This window comes from Pygocentrus nattereri, chromosome 20 (assembly GCF_015220715.1).
Source record: "Pygocentrus nattereri isolate fPygNat1 chromosome 20, fPygNat1.pri, whole genome shotgun sequence".
Taxonomy (NCBI): Eukaryota; Metazoa; Chordata; class Actinopteri; order Characiformes; family Serrasalmidae; genus Pygocentrus; species Pygocentrus nattereri.
The window spans coordinates 28,217,328-28,223,484 of record NC_051230.1 but is presented as its reverse complement, the minus strand read 5'-3'; positions in this window follow the sequence as shown (position 1 = coordinate 28,223,484).

The following is a 6,157-nucleotide window of genomic DNA, read 5'->3' as shown; positions in this document are numbered from 1 at the left end:
TATGATACAGAAAAGATTTATGTCAATTCTGTCAAGCTGAAGAGGCTGAGAGATGTAATGCTGCTTTACAAAATACTGCAAGCAATAAATGACATTAAAAAGTAGTTGTAGCCAGGATGCTTGGTCTGAGGCAAGTGTGTGATGCTAAACATGTTAGCTACATTAGCCTCGTAGCTAAAGATGCAAACTTTGGACATGACTGATCTGCTTCATTCAGGATAGGGAGAGCATTGAACACATTTTGACCAATTAAAAGACAATAAAAAAGAATGTAGTTTGTATCTTATCAGCCAAGATAATCATTTAAATACCTGGCTGACTGTCCATGTAGAGATAGCTGTTGTATGGTAAGAGGCTATGTTGAGAAACTCACCAAGATAAGTGTCAAGAATAGGAGTCGATTATAAGCCCAACCAATAGTCATAGCCAATATTTAGCATTTTTATGATTATTGGAATTGAACGAGCTTCCTTGCAGTTTTGTTATGTGTGCACACATCTGACATAACTTTAAAAAAAAAAAACACTTCTGTTTTTTGGCCCAATGTCCAGGCCACAGCATTATAAACCAATGTAGTTGTGCATCAATTTGTAGTCCATGTTATACCCACACTGGGAACTTCAAGTCTAAGATCCATTGCTCTATGACCAAAATGAATAGGGTTTTCGAAAAATCACCTCTCCTGGTGTCAATAACAGTGTTCCAGACCCGATACATTTTGCCCTGTGTACATTTTCTCCTAAATCGCAGGATCCTGATTGAATCCTGAAGTCATTATATAAATAGTAAATTTGCTACATGCAAGCTAAAGCAATGAATTTGACACTACTAAACTAAATGAAAGTAAAGCAGACTATGGCGGTCTTTAGATGAATTGTGCTCACGTTACCTTGTCGAAATGTCCTATCTTACCGCTTATTTATAGATAGCCCCACACATAAAACTATATAAGGTACTACATAAGCCTTACAACTATGAAGCTTAAATCAGCTTCCTATTCACCAGCTTTGTGTTCGGATTATCCCGTTCCACCTTAAATGATGCAATACTGATCTAAAATAGATAATAATGTCAAGCAGAACAAGCAGCAACTTCCTTCATGACTTTCATCTTTTCCATGTCTTTCAACTCTTGATGAAACTGCAGTAGCTTCCTATTCACAAGTCACGTTCTACCTTAAATCATGAATGTACTGTATCTGCCACAACTTTTAAGGTGGAATGGAAAGATTCAAACAAGAAGCTGGTGCATGTTCTTATCAGCAGATGTTAGCAGGATTAAAAGAATAATTTGGTTAAGCTATTTTTTATCCGTTTAAAGATAACTTTATTTTTGCAACCTATACTGTCTAAAGCACTTTATTTTTTAGAACAATCTAATGTTCATTTAATGTAAGTTGTGAGTAAGAGTTGCATTCTTGTAAATTTTCCACAAACATCAAATTTGTGGTAAATGAATATCAGCCCCAAATATCAGTTATCAGTGTCCCAGATTACTAATATCGGCCCTGAAAATCAATATATCGGCCGACCTCTAGCCAAGAACTTAGTATGTCTGAAATGCAGGCATACCTGTTGGCTTTACAGGTGTGGGCAGTCCAATCTCATTAAAACCCAAACAGGAGTGCAGCAGAGATAAGTACATCACATTCTTTTGATATGATCTAAACCAGCCATTAAGGGTGTACTTTGTGTACTTCTGGTGCCGGTCCCAAGCCCGGATAAATGGTGAGGGTTGCGTCAGGAAGGGCATCCGGCGTAAAACTTGTGCCAAAACTATCATGCAGATCACAAATATGATTGCCATACCGGATCGGTCGAGGCCCGGGTTAACAACGCCTCCGGTGCTGTAGGACTACTGTAGGTCGAAGACCATCAAAGAGGAGAGGGCGAAGGCGGGTTAGAAGGCAGCGAGAGAGAAGGAAAGGCAGGAGTGTGGAAGATAGAGTAGGGACTCTGAACATAGGGACAATGACTGGTAAAGGCAGAGAGCTTGCAGACATGATGGAGAGAAGGAAGGGAGATATTCTGTGTGTCCAGGAGACCAGATGGAAAGGAAGCAAGGCCAGGAACATTGGAGATGGATTCAAACTGTTCTATCATGGTGTAGAGAGGAAGAGAAATGGAGTAGGGATAATCCTCAAGGAACAGCTTGGGAAAAGTGTTCTGGATGTAAAGAGAGTGTCAGACAGGATCATGAGCCTGAAGTTGGAGGTTGATGGTGTGATCTTGAATGTGGTCAGTTCATATGCACCACAGGTTGGTTGTCAGTTAGAGGAGAAAGAGGAATTTTGGAGTAAGATGGATGAAGTGGTAGATGGTGTCCCTAGAGAGGAGAGATTGGTGATTGGTGCAGACTTCAATGGACATGTTGGTGAAGGAAACAGAGGGGATGAAGAAGTGCAGGGTATGTATGGTGTGAAAGACAGAAATGCGGAAGGTCAGATGGTTGTAGATTTTGCAAAGAGAATGGAAATGGCTGTGGTGAACACGTATTTTCAGAAGAATTTTTGACATACAAGAGTGGAGGGAGGTGCACACAGGTGGATTATATCCTTAGCAGGAGATGCCACCTAAAGCAGATTGGAGATTGTAAAGTTGTGCCAGGGGAAAGTGTAGCAAGGCAGCATAGGGTGGTTGTCTGTAGAATGAGATTAGAAACAAAGAAGAGGAAGAGAGTGAAGACAGAACCAAAGATTAGATGGTGGAAGCTGAAGGAGGAGGATGGTTGCAGGCAGTTCAGTTAAAAATTGCAACAGGCCCTTGGGGGCAGTGAGGAGCTACCTGAGGACTGGGAAACTACAGCTAAGGTGGTGAGAGAAACTGGCAAGAATGTGTTGGGTGTTTCGTCTAGTCAGAGGAAAGAAGACAAGGAAAGTTGGTGGTGGAATGAGAAAGTCCAGGAGAGTATTCAGAAGAAGAAGGCAGCTAAGAAAAAGTGGGATAACCAGAGAGATGAATGAAGTAGGCAGGAGTACTGTGAGGCTAGTCGCATAGCAAAAAGAATGGTGGCAAAGGCAAAGGCTCAGGCCTATGATGAGCTGTATAAGAGGCTGGACAGTAAAGAAGGAGTAAAGGACTTGTATCGTTTGGCTAAACAGAGAGATAGAGCTGGAAAGGATGTACAGCAGGTTAGGCTGATAAAGGATAGAGAGGGAAATGTACTAGTGAGTGAACAAAGAGTGATGAGTAGATGGAAGGAGTACTTTGAAGAACTAATGAATGAGGAAAACGAGAGAGAGGAGGACAATGGGGGGAGAGATAGTGGATCAGGAAGTGCAGAGAATTAGTAAGGTGGAAGTGAGGGCAGCTTTAAAAAGGATGAAGAATGGAAAGGCAGTTGGTCCAGATGACATACCTGTGGAGGTATGGAGATGTTTAGGAGAGAAGGCAGTGGACTTTTTAACCAGGTAGTTTAACAAAATCCTGGAGAGGGAGAGAATGCCTGATGAGTGGAGAAGCAGTGTATTGGTCCCCATTTTTAAGAACAAGGGTGATGTGCAGAGCTGCAGTAACTACAGAGGTATAAAGTTGATGAGCCACACCATGAAGGTATGGGAAAGAGTTGTTGAAGCAAGGCAAAGGCGAGAGGTTCAGATCAGTGAGCAGCAGTTTGGTTTCATGCCCAGAAGGAGTACCACAGATGCAATTTTTGCGTTGAGAGTGTTGGTAGAGAAGTACAGAGAAGGTCAGAAGGAGCTACATTGTGTCTTTGTGGATCTAGAGAAGGCATATGATAGGGTGCCAAGAGAGGAACTGTGGTACTGTATGAGGAAGTCAGGTGTAGCTGAAAAGTATGTTAGGGTGGTGCAGGTGGTGCATGTATGAGGATAGTGAGACGGTGGTGAGGTGTGCAGTTGGAGTGACAAATGGTTTCAAGGTGAAGGTAGGGTTACATCAGGGATCAGCTTTGAGCCCCTTCTTGTTTGCAATGGTGATGGAAAGGTTGACAGATGAGGTCAGGCAGGAGGCTCCATGGACCATGATGTTTGCAGATGACATTGTAATCTGTGGTGAGAGTAGAGAGCAGGTGGAAGAGAATCTGGAGAGGTGGAGGTTTGCACTGGAGAGGAGAGGAATGAAGGTCAGTAGAGATAAGACGGAATACATGTGTGTGAATGAGAGGGAGGCAGGTGGAAAGGTGAAGATGCAAGGAGTAGAGGTCGAAAAGGTGGATGACTTCAAATATCTTGGGTCAACCATCCAGAGCAATGGACAGTGCAAAAAAGAGGTGAGGAAGAGGGTGCAGGCAGGATGGAGTGGGTGGAGACGGATGTCAGGGCTGATGTGTGACAGAAGGATAGCAGCAAGAGTGAAAGGGAAGGTTTACAAGACAGTAGTGCGTCCTGCTATGATGCATGGTTTGGAGACTGTGGCTCTGTCTAAAAGACAGGAGGCTGAGCTGGAGGTGGCGGAGATGAAGATGCTGAGATTTTCATTGGGAGTGACAAGGATGGACAAGATTAGAAATGAGCAGATCAGAGGGACAGTGAAGGTGGAGCAGTTTGGAGATAAAGCCAGAGAGGCCAGGTTGAGATGGTTTGGACATGTGTTGAGGAGGAATAGTGGATATATTGGGCAAAGAATGTTGGAGATGGAGTTGCCGGGTAGAAGGAGAAGAGGTAGACCTCAGAGAAGGTTTATGGATGTAGTGAAGGTGGACATGGAGATGGTTGGTGTGAAAGTAGAGGAGGCAATGGATAGGGCAAGATGGAGGCAGATGATCCGCTGTGGCGACCCCTAAAGGGAGCAGCCGAAAGAAGAAGAAGAAGTTCTTTTGATATGATCTCTTTCTTTATCTGTATCTGCAGATGCACAAGACTTGCAGGTTTTGCCCTGATTGACTGATGAATCGAAGTGATCCGAAGACATAGCACCTGCTGCTGACTTTTGTACTTGTTGACATTTTGACACATGTTGAAATGTGGTGTGTTGACACTGAAGCTTGACAGTTATCTGATGGTTTGAATCACATGTGTCAGCCTGGGATCTCCAGGACTGACAATGAATGCCTTTGGTTTATTCAGGAAATGAGCCAGAAATGAATGCTTCCAAACCAGAGTCCACTTATTTAAAGCATAATAATGGCAGGTATGTCTCAGGCTTTGAAGGCCAGACGTAATCTCATAACAAGAATACATGCCTTGGGCAAAATCTGCTGCTAACAAGGGAATTTGTTGGAGTTTGCTGTTTACGTGACTATTTGACCACTATGACCACTATCCTCCTCTGGTCAAACTACCTACAAATGATTATACTACTAATATTAATAGCAGTAGTATTAGTGGTTGTAATAGCTAGGAGTCTATGAAAACTTCAGTGTAGGGTAGGCAGCTAGTCCAAGGCAGGAGGCTGTAGCTGGGGCGTGGGCAGCTGGTCTGAAGCGGGTAGCAGGAGAGCTCAACAGTCAGTCATCCTTCGTTTACTCGTTAAAAAGATAGAGAGATGGAATTAGTTTTGTTCTGTCCTGTTTGGGTGTGAAACAGAGAATGTGAACAATTCCAGAGTGTGGCTAATGACTGTGTCTGAGTCCCGAACATTTTCTGGAAGATCGTTCCAGAGTTTGGGGGCTTTATGAGAAAAGGTTCTTCCCCCAGCTGCAGCCTTATGAATTCTAGGAACTATTAATAAGCCAGCACTCTGTGATCTGAGTAGTCGTGATGGCTCGTAATAGGAAATAAGGTCTTGCAGGTACTCAGGAGCGAGCCCATGTAGGGCTTTACATGTCAATAAAAGAATTTTATAATTAATATGGAATTTAACAGGCAGCCAATGAAGTGATGACAGAGCTGGACTGATATGATAAAATTTTCTAGTTTTAGTGAGGGCCCTGGCTGCAGCATTTTGGACTAGTTGAAGTTTGCTTAGACTCCTACTCGTACATCCTGACAGTAGTGCGTTACAACAGTCTAGCCTAGAAGTAATAAAGGCATGTACTAATGTTTCTGTGTCACACAGGGACAGGGCATTTCTTATCTTGGCAATGTTGCAAAGATGTAGAAAAGCTGTCCTAGTGATGCTGCCTATGTGTTGATCGAATGATAAATCTGAATCAATTATGATGCCAAGATTATTTGCTGCTGAACCAGGTGTGACTGGAAAGTCAGTGAGATTTAAAATGAAATCTGATCATTTATTTCCTGCCAATTTTGGACCCA